General features: G+C 34.7%; 1 protein-coding gene across 11 annotated transcripts in view; it reads left to right on the top strand.

Moving 5' to 3' along the window:
* Positions 1–22,724, top strand: part of LOC127837159 (uncharacterized) — a 915,490-nt gene that overhangs the window by 860,531 nt on the left and 32,235 nt on the right. The gene's annotated exons all lie outside the window — the stretch shown is intronic.

Here is a 22,724-nt window from a genome sequence, read left to right as displayed (position 1 = left end):
ACTCTTAAAATGTCACCACTGTTCATAAGTGCAAGTCGACTATGGCCACAGTAAATGACTCTTAAAATGACACCATTTTTTATTACTGGAAGTCGATTATGGCCACAGTAAATGACTTTTTAAATGACACTATTGTCCATGACTGCAAGCCGACTATGACCACAGTAAATGAATCTTAAAATGACACCATTGCTCATAACTGCAAGTCGACTATGGCCACAGTAAATGATTCTTAAAATGACATCACCGGTAATTACTTCCAGTCGACTTTGGCCACAGTAAATGACTCTTAAAATGTTACCAATGTTCATTACTGGAAGTCGAATATGGCCACAGTAAATGACAATTAAAATATCACAATTGTCCATTACTGCAAGTCAACTATGGCCCCAGTAAATGAATCTTAAAATTACACCATTTTTCATTACTGTAAATCGACTATGGTCACAGTAAATGACTTTTTAAATGTCACCACTGTTCATTACAAGTCGACTATGGCCACAGTAAATGACTCCTAAAATGACACCATCGTTCATTACTGCAAGTCGACTATGGCCACAGTAAATGACTCTTAAAATGACACCATCGTTCATTACTGCAAGTCGACTATGGCCACAGTAAATGCTTTCTAGGTCCCTGTGGCATACAAAACGTGCTTTTCCATTGTCACATCGACGGTGGAAGAACGGTGAGCAATGGTTTCATAGGATTTCTACATGTTCTAGTGGTAACAATATTGTAAAAGAAAGTCATATATATTTTACTCTCCATTGGATCACATAAATTCATAGGAATTTGGTCGAAGTTCTATCGCCATTTCATTCCGATCTTATATATATATATATATGTCAGTGACGTTTTGTGGTTGCAAAACAATTGCAAATTTATTACAAACGTAGACGCGGCACCAAAAAGTTCCATCGGATATGGATTTTGCGTTTTCACGTTAGAGGTATTAATTCATACATTACTCTCCGTTGCATGCCTATTGATTATCATATTCAAATATTAATGCACAATTTCATTAACGTATTGTCATACTCTTGAAACAGTGTACATGCTATAATCATTTGGTTCTTTTTTTATCAGTTTTTTCCTCATGTAATTCAGGCACTGACTGTCGTGGAGAAAAACATCCAAGATACCTTTTCAGAAAACGGGTAAGTTGTAATTGTCATAAATAATGTAGCTTTTCTGCAATTAAATTCAAGGCACTGATATACTAAGCTTCTTCAAAATGTGCGTTAATGCTTACAAAAACTGACTTTAACAGCAGAATAGCTTTGTAAACGGCGTAGTATTCGAACTCGGTCTTGCCACCGAAACCTATGTGTGACGGTGTTGTGGAATTGGTCTTGATGCGTCTGTTACTTGCCCAAAGTCAAGAGCTACTTCGAATTCTATGAGCTCCGAACGAAATAAATAAACTCTATATGAGAAATTCGTAAAGACCAAAGTATCGCAATGATCCGGTTGCATTACGAACTGGCACTTAGTACAGTACAATGCCAAGCAATGGCAACTGTATATTGCATAAGCGCTTGGCATTCAAAATACCAATTATATTGAAAGCTATCTGTGTTCCCTTATTTATATGACCACTTTATATTTAGGATAAGAGCCGAAATATTTTGAATCAATCAACGATAAAAGTCGAGGTTCGATTGTAAAGAAAAAATATGTGTTATTCGCTTATTCACAATTTCTCCTGACAAACGGTACCATACACAATGTAAAACTTTCCCTTTCTTTGATTTCATACAAATTTCACAAAACATGGGAAATTGATTGCTTACTTAAACTGCCATCAACATTTGTTAAAAACTTAACTTAAACTTATAAAAATTAAAACCAATACCATTTCTATATTGAATTACAGACTAGTTTCATCGTATACAGAATCCGTCCTCGTCAAGGAAGCGTGTTCAGAGATCATGCAAGAGGTATAGAGTATGGTCTTTGCTTATTTTTAGTAACAAGTATTATCTTACAATAATATATACGTTTTCAAAACATGATTTTATTTATAAGAGTGCGTAACATTTTGTTCATTTTGTGCACAACCACATTTTATTCACGTAAGTATAAACTTGCGCTGTGTTTGTGTAAATTTAATCCGTGAAATGTAAATATTTTATAGGTTAATGGGAAGAACAAAGTCTTAAAATGTACAATATCTCCATATAACATGCCTGTTAGACTGTCAATAGACATAGAATCCCGTTTTATTTTTTACGCGGTTTTTAAAGGCGAGTCCGAACAATATAAATAGTAAAGGCAAAAATTTAAAGTTATATAATTAATTGAAAAAAGTATATCGGTTTCGAATGTCATACAATAATTATTTTCTTCTTTGGTATCAAAGTAAACTACATATTCGTACAGAAAATCTTTCACAGTACATGTATGTAAAATTTGTTAAATATTCTCATAATCGTTTGTTTCCAATCATAAATCTGCAGGCGACTGGATGTAGTTATAAAGAGGCCACAGAGGCCCTGCAACGAACGGTGGCAAAAAGTATTTTCACAGCATATAGCCTGGCAAAAACCCACCGTATGTGTTGTCCATATCATTAATACTACAATGATCAGTTTTGTAAAAAAAATATAGCAGTCATATTAGGTTTTTCTTTTCGTATAAATGTCATAGAAATTTCATTCGGATTTACGTTTTACAAAATGGTTTAAAGAGATATGTGTAACGTGTTTTAGCATAACCAAGCCATTAATACAATTACTAGTCACAGGCAATTTATGATTAGTAAAAGTTTATCGTATCATCGAAATAAAACAATTACTTATAAGTGTCTTCGTAGCCTTTGACACTTTAAAAGTTTGACTTGTTATGTAACTTGATGTGTTTTAAGTTCATTTTAACAAATATTTTGGGTTGTTTAATGCAGGCTCGAGCATAAAAGAATATTGGTCAAGCGCCCTAGCGGATAGACGTAAGTAAAACACGGAACATATATTTTACAGATGAAATTGTAGGTGCTCATGAAATTTCATGTAAGAAATTTTTCTGGATAGTAGATGTATATTTATGTTAAAAAGCAAGTTTTCTTGTAGCTTATGTCACAACTTTCATGGTACTCAGAAACTGTGTGAGAATCCTAGTCAATATGTCGTACCAGATTAGATTTTGTTGCAATCTATTTCAAAGGTAAAGCCTGGTTAACACAAAGACGCTAACATCCTGCAGAAAAGTTCAACGTGGCTGACAACACCGTACGGTCGTAAGATGTGTAAGGACAAAAATGGGATCGTTGCATTACAGACACCGGTTTACTGTTAACTGTTGAGTTATCGATCCGGACAGAACTTAAGTGTGCACCACTGCAGTATGATGACATTTAAGTTTTATAGTCTTTCATGCAATAGTTACTGTCACACAGCTCCGGACATTGAAAGTGGAAGGACGGAGAACCATACAGAAACAATATCGGCGAATGATGATGCATATTTGTTTAAAGTTTCGTGAAATAGGTACTGTGAAACAGCTCCGGACGTACAACCTTCCTGAATTTCAATCTATTAAGGGGCAATAAATTAATTACGCGTGCACCGCAGTATGATTGAACACTTTCATATTAAGTTTAATGAAATTTAATAAATAATTATTGATAAACACCTCCGGACATCGCCAAAATAATATTCCTTCACTGTCTTAGAGCGGTAAAAAGCCATTATAATGGAGGTGCCATTTTGTCTACTTACAAGAGTTGATGCATTCGGATTAAATGCGTATTCTACATGCAATAATAAATGCATGCAAAAATATATATCTTTCTTGCAACAAGCGTAAATCTACTGCAAATCTTAGCTAAACATTTGCAAACGTATGTGCGTGTGTAAAGTGACGCAATCATACGTTTTTCCATATATAATTTGTTTCTTAATGACAATATGTTTGTATTCGATTAATAAAATACCTGGATATTATATGAATATGTCAGTTTCTGTTCCGAATCGCCACCCTGCTTCTTTCTAGCAGCACCATGTACCTTTTGGGATCCAAGATCTTACCCTGTATTATACATACGTACGTGGTCCTTTATTCATGGTAAGATGATATTCATGATAAGAGCGCCTATGTCTTTTGACTAAATCTCGTTCATATTTCAATATTTATGGCTATATGACGAATAAAAGCGACTATGTCTTTTGAATAAATGCTTATAATGGGATGAGAGCGCCTTTGTCTTTTCATTAAATCTCGTTCTAATTTCCGTATTTATTGCCTATATGGATGATAACAGAGACTATTTGTTTTAACAAAATGTCGTTCATATTTCCGTATTAATGCTTATCAAGGGAAAAGAGCGCCTATGTATATTGACTAAATCTCGTTCATATTTCCGTATTAATGGCTATATAGCGGATAAGAGCGCCTATGTGGTTTGCCTTAATCTCGTTCACAATTTGTATTAATGCTTATAATGGCATAAGAGCGCCTTTGTCTTTATACAAAATCTCGTTCACATTTTCGTATTAATGCTTAAAAATAAATAATTGGGGTTATTTACTGTGGCCATAGTCGACTTTCAGTAATGAAGGATGGTCTCATTTTAAGAGTCATTTACTGTGGCCATAGTCGACTTTCAGTAATGAACGATGGTGTCATTTTAAGAGTCCTTTACTGTGGCCATAGTCGACTTGCAGTAATGAACGATGGTGTTATTTTAAGAGTCGTTTACTGTGGCCATAGTCGACTTTCAGTAATGAACGATGGTGTTATTTTAAGAGTCATTTACTGTGACCATAGTCGACATTCAGTAATGAACGATGGTGTCATTTTAAGAGTCATTTATTGTGGCCATAGTCGACTTTCAGTAATTAACTATGGTGTCATTTTAAGAATCATTTACTGTGGCCATAGTCGACTTGCAGTAATGAACGATGGTGTTATTTTAAGAGTCATTTACTGTGGCCATAGTCGACTTTCAGTAATGAACGATGGTGTTATTTGAAGAGTCATTTACTGTGGCCATAGTCGACTTTTAGTAATGAACGATGGTGTTATTTTAAAAGTCATTTACTGTGGCCATAGTCGACTGTAAGTAATGAACGATGGTTTCATTTTAAGAGTAATTTACTGTGGCCATAGTCGACTTTTAGTAATAAACGATGGTGTCATTTTAAGAGTCTTTTACTGTGGCCATAGTCGAATTGCAGTAATGAACGATGGTGTCATTTTAAGAGTCATTTACTGTGGCCATAGTCGAATTGCAGTAATGAACGATGGTGTCATTTTAAGAGTAATTTACTGTGGCCATAGTCGAATTGAAGTAATGAACAGTGGTGACATTTTAAGAGTCATTTACTGTGGCCATAGTCGACTTTCAGTAATTAACTATTGTGTCATTTTACGAGTCATTTACTGTGGCCATAGTCGACTTGCAGTAATGAACGATGGTGTTATTTTAAGAGTCATTTACTGTGGCCATAGTCGACTTTCAGTAATGAACGATGGTGTTATTTTAAGAGTCATTTACTGTGGCCATAGTCGACTTTTAGTATTGAACGATGGTGTCATTTTAAGAGTCATTTACTGTGGCCATAGTCGACTTGCAGTAATGAACGATGATGTCATTTTAAGAATCATTTACTGTGGCCATAGTCGACTTGCAATAATGAACAGTGGTGACATTTTAAGAGTCATTTACTGTGGCCATAGTCGACTGCCAGTAATGAACAGTGGTGTCATTTTAAGAGTAATTTACTGTGGCCATAGTCGAATTGCAGTAATGAACGATGGTGTAATTTTAAAAGTCATTTACTGTGGCCATAGTCGAATTTCAGTAATGAACGATGGTGTTATTTTAAAAGTCATTTACTGTGGCCATAGTCGACTTTTAGTAATGAACGATGGTTTCATTTTAAGAGTCATTTACTATGGCCATAGTCGACTTTTAGTAATGAACGATGGTGTCATTTTAAGAGTCTTTTACTGTGGCCATAGTCGACTTGCAGTAATGAACGATGGTGTCATTTTAAGAGTCATTTACTGTGGCCATAGTCGAATTGAAGTAATGAACAGTGGTGACATTTTAAGAGTCATTTACTGTGGCCATAGTCGACTTGCAGTAATGGGACGATGGTGTCATTTTAAGAGTCATTTACTGTGGCCAAAGTCGAATTGCAGTAATGAACGACGGTGTCATTTTAAGAGTAATTTACTGTGGCCACAGTCGACTTGCAGTAATGAACGATGGTATCATTTTGAGAGTCATTTACTGTGACCATAGTCGAATTTCAGTAATGAACGATGGTGTTATTTTAAGAGTCATTTACTGTGGCCATAGTCGACTGTAAGTAATGAACGATGGTTTCATTTTAAGAGTAATTTACTGTGGCCATAGTCGACTTTTAGTAATGAACGATGGTGTCATTTTAAGAGTTTTTTTTACTGTGGTCATAGTCGACTTGCAGTAATGAACGATGGTGTCAATTTAAGAGTCATTTACTGTGGCCATAGTCGGCTTGCAGTAATGTACGATGTTGTCATTTTAAGAGTCATTTACGGTGGCCATTGTCGACTTTTAGTAATGAACGATGGTGTCATTTTAAGAGTCATTTACTGTGGCCATAGTCGACTTTTAGTTATTGACGATGGTGTTATTTTAAGAGTCATTTACTGTGGCCATAGTCGAATTGCAGTAATGAACGATGGTGTCATTTTAAGAGTCATTTACTGTGGCCATAGTCGACTTTTAGTAATGAACGATGGTGTCATTTTAAGAGTCTTTTACTGCGGCCATAGTTGACTAGCAGTAATGAACGATGGTGTCATTTTAAGAATCATTTACTGTGGCCACAGTCGACTTGCAGTAATGAACAGTGGTGACATTTTAAGAGTCTATTACTGTGGCCATAGTCGACTTGCAGTAATGTTCGATGGTGTCATTTTAAGAGTCATTTACTGTGGCCATATTCGACTTGCAGTAATGAACAGTGGTGACATTTTAAGAGTTATTTACTGTGGCCATAGTCGACTTTCAGTAATGAACGATGGTGTCTTTTTAAGAGTCATTTACTGTGGCCATTGTCGACTTTTAGAAATGAACGATGGTGTTATTTTAAGAGTCATTTACTGAGGCCATAGTCGACTTGCAGTAATGAACAATGGTGTCATTTTAAAAGTCATTTACTGTGGCCATAGTCAACTTACAGTAATGAACAATGGTGTATTTTTAAGATTCATTTACTGTGACCATAGTCGACTTGTAGTATTGGACGTAAGTGTCATATAAAGAGTCATTTACTGTGGCCATAGTCGACTTGCAGTACTGAAAAATGGTGTCTTTTTAAGAGTCATTTACTGTGGCCATAGTCGACTTGCAGTAATGAACGATGGGGCCATTTTAAGAGCCATTTGCTGTGGCCATAGTCGACTTTCAGTAATGAACAATGGAATCATTTTAAGAGTGATTAACTGTGGCCATAGTCCACTTGCAGTAATGAACAATTGTTTCATTTTAAGAGACATTTGCTGTGGTCATAGTCGACTTTCATTAATGAACAGTGGTGACATTTTAAGAGCCATTTACTGTAGCTATATTTGACTTGCAGTAACGAAAAATTGTTTCATTTTCAGAGTCATTCACTGTGGCCATAGTCGACTTGAAGAAATGAGCAATGTTGTCATTTTAATAGTTATTTACTGTGACCATAGTCGACTTGCAGTAGCGCTCATCACATGCACGCTCACTATCAAGTTGCCTGATTATATATGTATTATCGATGTACATTAAACTTATAAACCATACGTGTAGTTTATTTATTTATTAAGTACACCATACACATCCATATTTGACCATTGCAGATAGAAGACTAGTACCAGTACATATAATTTAATTCGTATTTAAGAATGAAATTTATTTTATTACTATTTACTTTTTATCTTTTAGTCCTCCGACGTCTTTCTAAAACTAAATGTTCTATAACCGGTCTTTCTCTTCCATAACCGGTCTTTCTCGTCTATGGCCATACAACTATTTTCCATAGCCGAAACAGCCAATCGAAACAGCCAATGGAATCAGGAAAATGGAAAAGAGTGTTTCCCTTGTTTAACAAGGGTTTTCAGAGAGTCCAGAGAATTTTATTCTCGACCAAAGCTTACATACTAGAAAACAGCTGTTCTTGACCAGAGACTACGTTGCAGTTTAAGAGAACCGCGTTGCGTGACATTTAATCATTTGAAAGTGCTCGTTTAGTATTTGTAATTTGATTTCGCGACGTTACCTGTTTAAAAACTGAACGTTGTTAAACTTGTTTGGAAAATCCACGTTCGGATTGTATTTGAATTGGCGAGGTATAAAACCCGGAAATATCCGGAAAACCCGGAAATCTTTTAGGTAAAACCCGGAACCGATATAAATGGTTATAACTTCATTATTATTCGTCCGATATTAATTATAATGGTACCGTTGTAAAGAAGATCCTCTACAGATTCTAACCATATCAAAATATTTTATGGCAGGGTCGTAGTCGGCCTGTAAATCGCGGACAAAGTCGGCCTGTTTTAACGGGTTTTTTTACACACGCAAATGCCGTAAAGAAACCCCGGAACCGATATAAATGGTTATAACTTCATTATTATTCGTCCGATATTAGTTATAATGGTACCGTTGTAAAGAAGATCCTCTACAGTTTCTAATAATATATAAAATAGTTTATGGCAGGGTCAGAGTCGGCCTGTAAATCGCGGACAAAGTCGGCCTGTTTTAACGGGTTTTTTTTACACACGCAAATGCCGTAAAGAAAACCCGGAACCAATATAAATGGTTATAAATGCATTATTATTCGTCCGATATTAATTATAATGGTACCGTTGCAAAGAAGGACCTCCACAGTTTCTAATGATGTTAAAATATTTTATGGCAGGGACAGTGTCAACCTGTAAATCGCTATGCGGTAAAAGTTGACCGAAAAATACCGTGTTTTTTTACACAGAACAATGTCTTGATGAAAACACGGAAAAGCTAAAAGGGGTTATAAAAGCATCCTTTTCCCAACCGACCATACATTTTTGGTACCGTTGTTACGGTATTCTTCCACTGTTTCTAAATATGTAAAAAAATATTGTGAGAAAGCATAATATGAAATAAGGCGAAGCATCAAAGCGAAAATGGTTATAAATGCATTATTATTCGTCCGATATTAATTATAGTGGTACCGTTGTAAAGAAGATACTCCACAGTTACTAACCATGTCAAAATAATTTATGGCAGGGTCAGAGTCCGCCTGTAAATCCCGGTCAAAGTCAGCCTGTTTTAACGGGTTTTTTTTGCTTTAGATTCACATGTTTGTTTTTTTTAAGATATGAAAGATGCAAATGTGTCTAACTTATATTGTTTTCTGGTCTTTAAGCTATCTTATATATGTGACTACGTGCTATTTTGTTGGAGAAATGAAAGATTCAAATTTATCTTATTTATATTTTATCCATGTATCGTGTGTATTCAGTGTCATGCGAAAATATATCTTATTTCTTAATTTCCACCTTCACACTTTATTAGCGCCGTCTTTAATTAGTTCATTAAATTAATTAATTTAATATAATGTGCAACGGTGAGGTGGATCAATGCTCGTTGTTAATTTAAATTACACACCACTTCAGCAATAAATGAAATCAGTTATTTTGGCTGTAAATCCATTTTTTCCGTACAGTAGCCATGTTCCTGTGCATTGAGCTGATAAGATCACCACAGCAAGTTGCTAATACACAGTGTAGACTTAAACGAAATTGGTTATTTTGACTGTAAATCCAATTTTTCCAGTACAGTAGCCATTATGGCCATGCTCCTGTGTATTGAGCTGATACGATAACCACAGCAGGTTGCTAATACAGTGTAGACTTCCCCTGTTTTATTATAGTATTTGTTATTTACCTGCTTGGAATAAATGACGTGTATTCATTCGGGTCTGATGGCGTTTTGTTAAAGGTCATTTAATGCAGAAAAGCTGGTTTTCTGACATAATTTTTCAATCATTTAAATTAAAAAAAAATAATGAAACAATGAATGTGTAATTTAATTCTCAACTCTCGCTTAACTCAACGTTCAATGGGACGCGCATAGTTCTTTTTATAAATTATGTACAAATATAATATGCTATACATTGTTGTTTATTTACTCAAGAAGTACCAGAAAGAAGCATTGTTATGTATAAAGCGCTTTACTATTTCAAAATTCTACATTAAATAAAGAAATATCGTATTTTTTTGTTAAGTGTACGTGCTTGATATATATTCATAAAATAGCAGTTTTTTTTAAACAATCGGTCTTTAACCTTTAATTTGATGCAAATGAAAAGAAGAACTGCCTTTTTTATGTTTAAACTTAAATCAATATTTTACGAAGTCATTATTGACTAAATAAATATGTAAATTTTTTCACTCCATTAAAATCGGCCCTTATAGTTTACTTTCATGTATATATATAATAATTGAGTGCTTTTCGGTGATTCTATGCTGGCGCGATAGTGCTTTTCGGTTGCAAATAAAAATACTATTGTGCGTAATCTTTAAACTTAAATCAATATTTAACGAAGTCATTAATGACTTAATTAATACGTACATGTTTTCAATCCATTATAAACGGCACTTATGGCTTACTTTCATGTAAATATGAAGAAATTGAGTGCTTTTCTGTGATTCTGTGCTGTCGCGGGAGTGCTTTTCGGTCTTCACATGAAGTGCTTTTCGGTCGGTATATTGCCGATATTTATCCAATTTTGGGCATTAATACATCATAATAAACACAAGGTAGTATAAATATGCATGAAATATAACCATTTTTATCTAATTTAGTCCATTTACACACAACAGAAACGCAATTTTTAATATATATTGCGAGAAATCGAGTGCTTTTCGGTCTTCACATGAAGTGCTTTTCGGTCGGTATATTGCCGATATTTATCCAATTTGGGGCATTAATACATCATAATAAACACAAGGTAGTATAAATATGCATGAAATATAACCATTTATAACTAATTTAGTCCGTTTACACACAATAGAAACGCAAGTTTTCATATATATATAGCGAGAAATTTAGTGCTTTTCGGTCGTCACATGAAGTGCTTTTCGGGCGGTATATTGCAGAGGCGTATTTAGGTGGGGGGCTAGGGGGCTAAAGCCCCCCCCCCCCCCAGCTTGCTGGGCCCCAGAGGCGTATTTAGGTGGGGGGCTAGGGGGCTAAAGACCCCCCAGCTTGCTGGCTAGATACGATTTAAAAAAATGAGCCCCTTACAGTTCCAATCCGCTTGTGTATTTCCTGTCATATGCCCCTGATTAAGCCATAAACAGCTGTCGATTTGTCTGATTAGCCCCGTGGCATCTAACCTTCGCCAGCTAAACTACACGCTTCATTGACTGTAAGTGATAAACTGCGCTTTTTGATTGGCTGAAGGAGATACATTCAACTAATGAATTCATCAATACATTTAGCTATAGGTAAATGTTTACAAATGGCTGCCGCATGGGACTTGTGAAAAACAATATTTCAAATTATAGCAATTAAAGAGTTTAGACGAACGCAATGGACAAGCATCATTAATTTTTCGGTAAGTTTCTTTTATGAATTTTATTGGTATTAGCTCTTGAGAGTGATAATCCTTTTGAGTAACAAGTTATTGCCGGTGAAATTCAACAGCAGACTTAATGAATGGCAATTAATTTGTTTGTGCTCCTCTCCTGTAAGTGCTAGTGACCTATCTATATATCTATCTATCTATAGTGCCTAACTCCCCTTGCGGGTATTATTGACAGGTAATTGACCTTGAATGGTTCAATGATGATCTTCCTTCCCCTCAGTCTCTGCCTGCTGAGTTGCACTTATGGCAGGCTAAGTGTAAAGGTGTACCCAACCCACCTACTACCCTTCAGCGCTCTGTTGCGCATTGTGATTCCCAGCTGTACACCAACATTTACACTGTTTTGTTCACATCATGTGTGTTCCCTGTCACATCATGCGAGTGTGAAAGAAGTATCAGTGCCCTAGGACTTGTTAAGACAAAACTAAGATCATCAATGGGTCAGGACAGGTTGTCCGCTTTGTGCCTGCTGTGATTATGCTCGGAAGCAGGCGGATGGATCTTCCTGACATCATGTCTGAGTTGTAAATTGTAACCAGTGATAGTATGAAGAGATATATGAATTATCTAAGTGATCATTTCTGAGAAAGTACAAATATCAAAACATTAGTTGAATAGTTGTAAGAATATACCTGTGCATAGATTTTCTTGTAATGTTTTTGTTACAAAATGACATAACATTTGATAGAATTTGAAATAAAGAGTGTTGCTTAAAATGTTATTTTATAATTTGTAAAAAGGTTTATCAATGAATTTGCCTCATTTGACAGTTTTTGAACCACAAGACTCAACAATGTATACATAATATGATTAAAACCCAGTTTGATGAATATCCACCCATCCAACAGGGTGACCTAGTAGGATATTTAACAAGGTTAAATAGGAGGTCCACCCATCTAACACTGTTAAAAATGTTCCGGATAAAGATTTTGTCTCTCTCCACTTTAGTGGTTTGAGAGACATTTGATTTACCCCTGTGTGTCTGTCTGTGTGTCTGTCACACTTGATGTCTGAACTCAAGTTCTTGTTTATTTTACATGCACTTTTATCATGCAAAATGCTGATTAGATAGCAGAAAATTGCATCATTTCAAGGTGCCATTTCCAAAAAAAATTCGACCACAGCAGGGAACAACCCTCCCGCACCCTTCCCAGTTGAGCCCCCCCTCTGAAACATTTCTGGATACGCCTCTGTATTGCCGATATTTATCCAATTTTGGGCATTAATACATCATAATAAACAAAAGGTAGTATAAGTATGCATAAAATATAACCATTTATAACTCATTTAATCCGTTACACACAATAGAAACGCAATTTTTCATTTATATAGCGAGAAATTGATTGCTTTTCGGTCTTCACATGAATTGCTATTCGGTCGGTATATTGCCGATATTTATCCAATTTTGGGCAAAATGTAGTATAGACATACATTCATATAACCATTAATAACTAATTAAACCCGTTAACACACGCTAGAAACGATATATTGCATATATAGAGAGAGAAATTGAGTGTTTTTCGGTGCTTTTCGGTGATTGTATGGACCGACTTAAATACCAATAGAGCGTGACACAAACACAGCACAATTGTTTATTTCGGCAAACATTGTGATATTATTTGCTTTTAAACATAGCTTTTAATGACCATTGATAGATGAATAATGTTATACTATTATTTGTAATTTCAAAACATGTAACTTGGTGATGTTATTCACGTTCAATAAATACATCAGTTATTCTTATTAACCTGATGCCTGTTGTCTGCTACTGTTACAATACGACGCTTAAAAATGTGGATTGCATAAATTTAAAGGTCAAATTCCGTTTGCACTATAATACTTGTAATAATGCATTATAAATATGTCAAGCATGTTCACTTTAACAAATACGATACTTCTTTATGTAATGTAGAATTTTGCAAAGGTAAAGCGCTATATATATGACAATGTTTTATTTTTTCTTGTTGATTAAAAACAAAAACAAAATATACCAATACATATAATATGTGTACATACTTTTTTAAACAAATATAATGAATCACGTGATGTTTTTATAATTTTGTTAAGCGTGCGTGACATTGAACGTTGATTTAAGCGAGTTATGCGATTTAAAAACTGATACCACTCAGCTTGATTTATAATTCATGTTCCAACGCGCCAATGTATTTAATTAAATGGTTTCATGAAATTGTGTTTAAAAGCATAACGATTGAAAGTATGTAAGAAACACAGTTTTGCACATAAAATGATCGCCAACAGACCCGAATTAATACACTTCATAAATGCCAATCAGATAAAAAACAATTCCAATAATAAAACAGGGGAAGTCTACACTGTGTATTAGCCACCCGCTGTGGTTATCCCTATTTATCAGCTCTATCTCAGGCACCTGGCTACTGTTATGAACAAATTGGATTTACTGAAAATAACTGATGTCATTTATTGCCAAATTGTTATGTACATTTAAAATAAACAACGAGAGTGGACCCACATCATTGTTGCACATTAGTATAAACTTCACTGTAATCTAGGCGCCCCGTAATCTGTTCTTTAAATAGACATAGCCTTAATAAAGACGGCGCTAATTAAGTTGGATATTAAGAAATAAGATCCATTTTCGCATGACCCTGGCAGTATAGCATGTAGTATTATATAAATAAGACACATTTGAATCTTTCATTTATTCGAAAAAATAAGCACGTAGTCACAGGTAAAGAAGCTACATTAAGCGCACTGAAAAAGATGAATTGGACACATTTGCATCTTTCATTTATTACAAAGCATGTGAATATGTACAATACTTTTATTACTGACACATTATTCTTAAAGTCGACGGACAACATAAGAGGGAACCACAATTAAATAAGATCCATTTTCGCAGGATAGTGGTTTTTTAGAAAGTATTCACATATTAATTTTAGCTTGCATTAGTTACAATAATAAGTGCGCGTGCCATTGAACGTTGAGTTAAGCGAAAGGTGCGAATTAAAATCTGAAACTATTATGTCATCTGTACTAACAGCATTAACAAAATGGTGTCAAATCCTCTATAGTCAATTAAAGGGACATTTTCATTTTTTGAAGTAGTTAAAAACCAACTTGTAGTGATTGATATTTTGATGCAACCAATTGAAACTTTTGACTTTAAATGACGAAAAATCGGATGTGGGTGCATTGTGTGTGCTATGTATAAAACATGACAGTCACTACATAATCGTATATATAATATACTCTGTAAGAGACGTTACATATTATGACATTTCAATTTTAAACCACAAAATTGACAACTATCCAAAGATATATCATTCATTTTAGTGAAGGAATGATATATTATAATAACCACGGAGTGTATATTGACACGGAGTGTATATTGACAGGAGATGAATCGAGTATTTGACCCTTACTGTAGTAAATTCAATCTTATGCAAAAACTATTCATCCGCTTTTATTGGTTTATACGTTATCTTGTTGCTTATTAATTCCTCTTTCAAAAAAATATAACTTTTAGTATATTCCCGTTGTTATTAATGGATTTATAGCGAGTTAAACACAAGAAATACACATTTTATGTTTTACCACCGCGCGTTTTAACGTGTTGTGGCTATCGATCTTTTACGATTAGCGTACAGCGAAGCGCCGAGGTTATACATTTTGATGTACCCACTCACGTCTTTTGTTAAATTATAGTTTCATTTCTCGGCCGATTTTGACAAATTATATATCATTAGAAAGCTAACGTTACGTAGTAAACAGATATATCAATATATATTAAGTTTTTCTTCTGATTTCGACAGCCCGGCGAGTTATAACTTTAACTTTTGCAAATATCATACCGTTTTGGAGTTTTTGAATCTAGATTTACGGTTGACATGTTCGTACTTAATACCAATTTGTAGCGTTTATATTTGGAGTTCAGTTTTAAAAATTACATCTTGCTTAGGAGAATAGAATTCTGTATACGATAGAAAAAAAATTTGTTTAAAAACGAAAGTAATTAAGGAATGAAGGCGGGAAAATGTAGCGCGCGTTCCTAACGCACTGAACTGATGCTACGGTCTTGGCGATTATGCTTTTGTTTAGAAACCGGCCATTGAATTTCTTTTGCCATCTTATTATATTTTTTTTGTGGAATATATTGTAGTATTTTGTTCACGAAACAGATCAATAAAGCTTATTATAAATGAATCTTAATAAATTAACGATTTCAGCTCTTGTTTATAACACAGAAAGGGTGTAAAATTTATGATGAAACAGCGTATATAGCGGACCCTCTCGATATTATTCGGCTTTGCATGCATACTTGAAATAAAATGGGTGTCAAAAACATTCATCGTTTGCTGTTTATTATCAACAAGGTAATTATGTATAATTATTTGAAATGTTATTTACCTTAAAAAATCAATTTATTAAAGAGTCTTGAAAATCACGGTCCGTGTTACGCGGGTCATTTCGTATTTTGACATCAGGGCATCATGTCCAACTATTGAAAATCAGATTTTTTTTCACCGGGACGATGACGGCTTGGATTTAGACAGGCAGACAGATAGTTTATTCAGACTTAAACAACAGTACATCGTCTTCAACTCAAATATATAAATTATTTTTAGACGAATTGTTAGGTGATTACACATATAGCAGTGATGATTCTGAGAATGTTGCCATGTTTCTTATCCGCGTAATCTAGAGTCCATGGTTTGAGCATTTTTATCGCGGTGTTCAAAAAAAGATATCTCAATAATCTTGTTTATTGATAGATCTGTGGTTTTATTGCCCCTGTGTTCAGCACAAACCAATTATCTCGTTATGATCAGAAACTGTGCCGACCAATACTAAATAACACTATGGTGTCATACGCCACAGCAGGGACCTATACTTGTATATTGGTCCCTAACCACAGGTGGCAATGTCTGGTCAGATTACACTTTTTATGATACCTCCATGTCTTCTCGTGGTATTAGTGGTCATTTCTTGGAGTAATGTAACGCCAAATACTCAATTTTGCGTTTTTAAGATATGTAGCGTATTGAAAACATTTATAGTCATCTGCCCATACAGATTGCCATAAACTAAATACTGTATAGATGTCAGCCAGCTAAATCACAATAATTATAAGTGCTTAATACCTATACATGTACATTTTAAACATTTAAAAAATCTAATACTTAACATTTAACGTATTTAGCGGGTACCGGTAAAAAAACTCCGTCATTTCGTAGTCCTATAAAGAGTGTATGGAAGTGTACGGAACAACATAATTAAAAACAGCATTCTCATTTGACCACAACGGGGTTAAATAATCTTTCCGAAAAATACAAATAATACAGAGTTTTAATTTAGAATTCTATATATTTATAACTCTGTTAACTTATAAAGATATTTCAATATACATGCATAGACAGTTGGCCGTGATTTTCAAGAATCTTTAAATAATTTTAATTAATTGATAATTTATGGTTAATAACCTTTCATATAATTTTACATAATTACCTTTTTGGTAATAAACAACAAACGATGAATGTTTTGACACCCATTATATTTTAAGTATGCAAAGCCGAAAAATATCAAGAGGGTCCGCTATACATTTGTAAACGCTGTTTCATCATAAAATTAACACCCTTTCTGTGTTATAATCAAGAGCTGAAATCGTAAATTTATTAAGCTTCATTAATACTTAGCTTTATGGATATGTCTCTAGAACAAAATATTTCAATATATTCCATAAAAAATATAATAATCGTGGCAAAGGAAATTCAATGGCCGGTATCTAAACAAAAGCATAATCGCCATCAGTTCGGTTCGTTAGGACCGCGCGCTACTTATTTCCGCCTTCATTCCTTACTTGCTTTCATTTTTAAACCAATTTTTTTTCTATCATATACAGAATTCTATTCTCCTAAGCAAGATGTTATTTTTAAAACTGAACTCCAAATATAAACGCTACAAATCGGTATAAAGTACGAACATGTCAACCGTAAATCTAGATTCTAAAACTCCAAAACGGTATGATATTTGCAAAAGTTAAAGTTATAACTCGCCGAGCTGCCAAAATCAGAAGAAAAACTTAATATATATTTATATATCTGAAAACTACGTAACGTAAGCTTTCTAATGATATATAATTGGTCAAAATCGGCCTAGAAATGAAACTATAATTTAACAAAAGACGTGAATGGGTTCATCAAATGTATAACATCGGCGCTTCGATAAAAGATCGACAGATACGACACGGTCACGTGACTTAGACACAACAAGATATTTGGCGTAACGGTCCCGTTTCATATCCGTGTAATCTAGAGTCCGTGTAATAACCATGAAAAGTTTTTCCGTTTGACTATGCCTTTTACGGAATAATTTTTCATAATAATATATATAAAATAAACGAGATTAATGATACCTTCCTTTCATGTATAGTGTACATGTAAGACAAACAGATTCTTTCAATTCATCGCTGTCATCACATCAGTCTATTAGCATCTCATTCGCAATGAAATAATTTGCATTTCACGTGTGCAGAAAATGATTTATATTTTGGTATTGATGGAATCTGTGATAAACGCACGGTTAAAAATCTCACGCTTCTTCGAAAAAATAGCAAACCGCGTGTTGCCAAAAAAAACGGGACAAAAGAAACCGAAAAAAGCCGACTTCGAAATTAACCCAGCACCCGATTCAATACTCATGACACCAACTGGAAAATCTTGCGACACATCGCTGAAACAAAAGCTCGCCAATTTAATAGCATCAACCCCCAAAACACCAACGTCTAAAAAAAGAAACCGGAACACCAACAATTCATTCACTTCTTGTAAACAAATAAAGTTTGACAACAATTTAAGTTTAATTGCAGAAGACGTTCTCGAAGAAGAAAACCATTTAAATATAAGCAGCGATGATTCATTTACCAGTGAACAGACGTGTTTTAATCAAATGACCATTGATGACGCGGAAGACGATAATGTAGAAATTGCAAATATATCTACAATAGATTAAGAGCTAGTTAAAAATCCATCTGGGTGGCTGAACGACCCAATAATAAACAAATGTCAGCAAATGCTAAAAGAACAATGCGCGCTTGACAGTGGGATGCAGAACACACTTCTTGCTCCGTACTTTAATCATGATTTAGGTACCTGGGATATAAATAAACGTTTAACGAAACAAAATCCCCCGTCCGCCCAAATACATTACAACGCCAGTAATCACTGGGTATTATCATACCAATCACAGAAAGATCGACATGTTATTGCGGTGGACAGTTTAAAATCTCCAAGAACTCTAAACAGTAGTATTTCAATTCAAATCGCTCAAATCTATGAAAATGGAGAGCGCAGTGTACAAGTACAAATACCCGACGTACAACGTCAACCTAATTACACAGATTGTGGTGTTTTTGCTATTGCAAATCTTACTGAGGTGTTACACAACAATTATGATGTAGATTTTTCAATTATCAGATATGATATACCAAGAATGAGAGCACATTTATTAGAATGTATTACTAAACAATATGGTGGAATGTGACAATAAAAGATGCAAATTGAATAGATGGTTTCACAAAAGATGTGTTGGGTACACAATGACAAACCAAGATGAAAAATGGTTGTGTCCATACTGCACATGGTAATTTGAGATGAACAAGCACTGAGATAAAGGTATGTGATTATGGTACAACAATTATATCTTAATGTTTAGATATATGATATCTATTTAGATATAATGTAATGATATCCTCCAGTACAGTTACTTTTGAAGTGTCATTTCCATTATAACAAATTAATCTATCTCGTCCAATAAAATGCAATTTATGCCTTCGACATCCAGCCCCGAAAAAAGGGGGGGGGATAACTTCCTATATACGGGTATATAGGGATGTGCCGAAAATACGGGGTGAGTTTTTCGACTAAAATTACTGATATGGGTATGGTTTTAAGAATCTAAGTATAGATATGTGTATTGAAATCCGAACTTTGCTTGTATTTAAATGCATATATATTTGAAAGTATTTTAAGTATCAAAATGGGTTTGATAAATTTCATACTTGATTTACAAATAGACAGATAATTCAATAAGTATACTGGACAAATCGTCATTGATTGCATTGGACTCCGAATATACAACGAAAAAAAGTCTAAAGGTATATTTACAGTGATATGCACAACCATTTTTGTACTTCCGTCACTTTTTCGCAATTTAATTTAAACCACACCATTATTGATAACGTTTGTTTCAAACGCTAACCATTCTGACCATTTTTTAACAAACCCGCGATCACGTAGAAGCGAGTTATTTTATGCCTATGGAAGTTTTCTAGTATGCATGACAAACACAAGATCCAAAATGCGTTTTGGGCTCGTTCGATGTTTTAACAAATATTTTACTGTTAACTAAAATGCCACGTCCGACTTGTCATTAAAATCCAGAAAGTCAAACGAAATGCACATCCACATTATGCTCTCTTTCAATTTATCTTCTTTTTTTTTAACCACATACACATGTATGCTCTTTTTTAATCTTATCGAAGTTTACAATAATGCATGACAAACAAACAATCCTAAATACGTTTTGCATTTGATGATGCTTTGAATAAATAATTAACTGTTAAAAACAAACCACGTTCATATGTCGTCGCTAATTCTATCGAAAATGCGTTTAAACTATGTGTCGTATTCTGAGAAAACTGGGCATAATGCATGTGCGTACAGTGTCGTCCCAGATTAGCCTGTGCAGTTCGCACAGGCTTATGAGGGACGACACTTTCCGCCTTAATTGTATTTTTGCTAAGAAGAGACTTCATTTAAACGAAAAATGTCATAACAGCGAAGAGTGTCGACCCTGTTTAGCCTGTGTGGACTGTATGTTAAATATTTTGAGGTTAAACTAGTTTTTTTCGTCACTGAAATGACCACACACGATATACGTCACAAATCTCCTAATTTAAATTTAAAGCCACAAGGCAATGCAAAATTAATAAAACATTATCTTATGAAAATGAATGAAGATGTTTCGATTAAAGATTTATAAATTTACGGAAAAAGATTTTATGTTAGTCAATTGTGTTTTGCTATGAGCAGGGATGTGCGAATAACTGTAAACCTTTGCTGAGCAAGTCATTCATGCTATTATACAGAATTGCAGTTTACCTACATATTTTTCAAAAAGTCAGATAGCTTAATTGGTAGAGCAACCCAGGCCGGTATCATTAGATGGCTCATGGGTGGGTTCGGGTTCGAATCCCGATCTGAACTTCGTAGGTAAACTTGTGGTTGCAAGGCTGGAAACGGATAGTGTGACAATTTGTTTTCGGCGGGGTTTTGGGCTAACCGTTCAGTTCATCAGTTCGTCCGGTCACATGAAACCGTTTTACATGGCCTGTTTGTTGTTTAATTGCTGATTAACATATTTGACACAAATTGTGCAGTCCCGCTTTAACTCCTTATTTATGTTGGCTATATTGCACTTTAGCGGTACGCTGCCATCATGGATTCCGAAATTTACGAAACTTAACACTAATTATAAGGGCTTGGGTTATACACGGAGTGTATGTAATCTAGAGTCCGTGGGTTATAGTGCGTACCGGTAAAGTGCAATTGCCCCGGACTGTTTAGTTGCTCTTATCCGCAGTTGGTATTCGAACCATATATACTTCAGATGTGTGCCGACATAAGGTGATTTTATCTATTTTACAAACAGCAGCTTTTGTGCGATTTTAAAACAAAAAAGTTACTTAGTTACAAGGACTGTTATGTTGCTCTTATCTGCAGTTGGTTTTCGATCCATATATGTTTCTTCCAGATTTGTGCAAAATAAGGGTTTATATGAACTACACAGTCGGCAAATTATCACCATTTAACAAACGGAAGCTTTTGTGGGCTTTTCAAACATTGCCTCGTGTGACCTTGTGAACTGACAATATATCGTTCTAAATCATAAAACAATTTCAATGAAATGTACATGTAATTCTTTGGAAACGTTTTTCTAAGCAAGTTAATAATGCTATTCAACAGAATTGCAGTTTACCCATATATTTTTCAAACGGTCAGAATAGCTTAATTGGTAGAGCAACCCAGGCCGGAATCATATCTTATTTAGATGGCTAATGGGTGGTTTCGGGTTCGAATCCCGATCTGACCTTCGTAGGTAAATTGTGGTTGCAAGGCTGGACACGGATAGTATGACAATCTGTTTTGGGCGGGGTTTGGGGCTAACAGTTCAGTTCATTAGGTCACATGAAACCCTTTAATATGGCCCGTTTGTTGTTGAATTGCTGATTAAAGTAATAATTGAAAGTTCATTTCCTTACTTTTTAATAACAGTCTTTACGAACTCCAGGTTCTTCTGCTAGGAAGTGCCTTTAATGATTTAATTCAAATATTATCTGTATATAAGTTGTGTGTTAGTTTCTTCACGTTGCGTATATTGTATATTGTCATCTAGAGTCCGTGGTTTCTTCTATTACAGATTAATTGAGCTCGCTTTGATGCATCGCCTTATTTCATATTATGCTTTCTCACATTTTTTTTTACATATTTAGAAACAGTGGAAGAAAACCATAACAACGGTACCAAAAATGAATGGTCGGTTAGAAAAAGGATGCTTTTTTAGCCCCTTTTAGCTTTTACGTGTTTTCCTCAAGACATTGTTTTGTGTACAAAAACAAAACGGTATTTTTCGGTCAATTTTGACCGCGATTTACAGGTTGGCACTGACCCTGCCATAAAATATTTTAACATGGTTAGAAACTGTGGAGGTTCTTCTTTGCAACGGTACCATTATAATTAATATCGAATTAATAATAATGTTTTTATAACCCCTTTTTCCTTTTCAGGGTCTTCTTTACGGCATTTGCGTGTGTAAAAAAACCCGTTAAAACAGGCCGACTTTGTCCGCGATTTACAGGCCGACTCTGACCCTGCCATAAACTATTTTATATATCATTAGAAACTGTAGAGGATCTTCTTTACAACGGTACCATTACAATTAATATCGGACGAATAATAATGCATTTATAACCATTTATATCGGTTCCGGGTTTTCTTTACGGCATTTGCGTGTGTAAAAAAAACCCGTTAAAACAGGCCGACTTTGTCCGCGATTTACAGGCCGACTACGATCCTGCCATAAAAT

The sequence above is a fragment of the Dreissena polymorpha genome, chromosome 7, assembly GCF_020536995.1.
Source record: "Dreissena polymorpha isolate Duluth1 chromosome 7, UMN_Dpol_1.0, whole genome shotgun sequence".
NCBI lineage: Eukaryota > Metazoa > Mollusca > Bivalvia > Myida > Dreissenidae > Dreissena > Dreissena polymorpha.
This window is presented reverse-complemented; position numbering and strand designations above follow the sequence as displayed.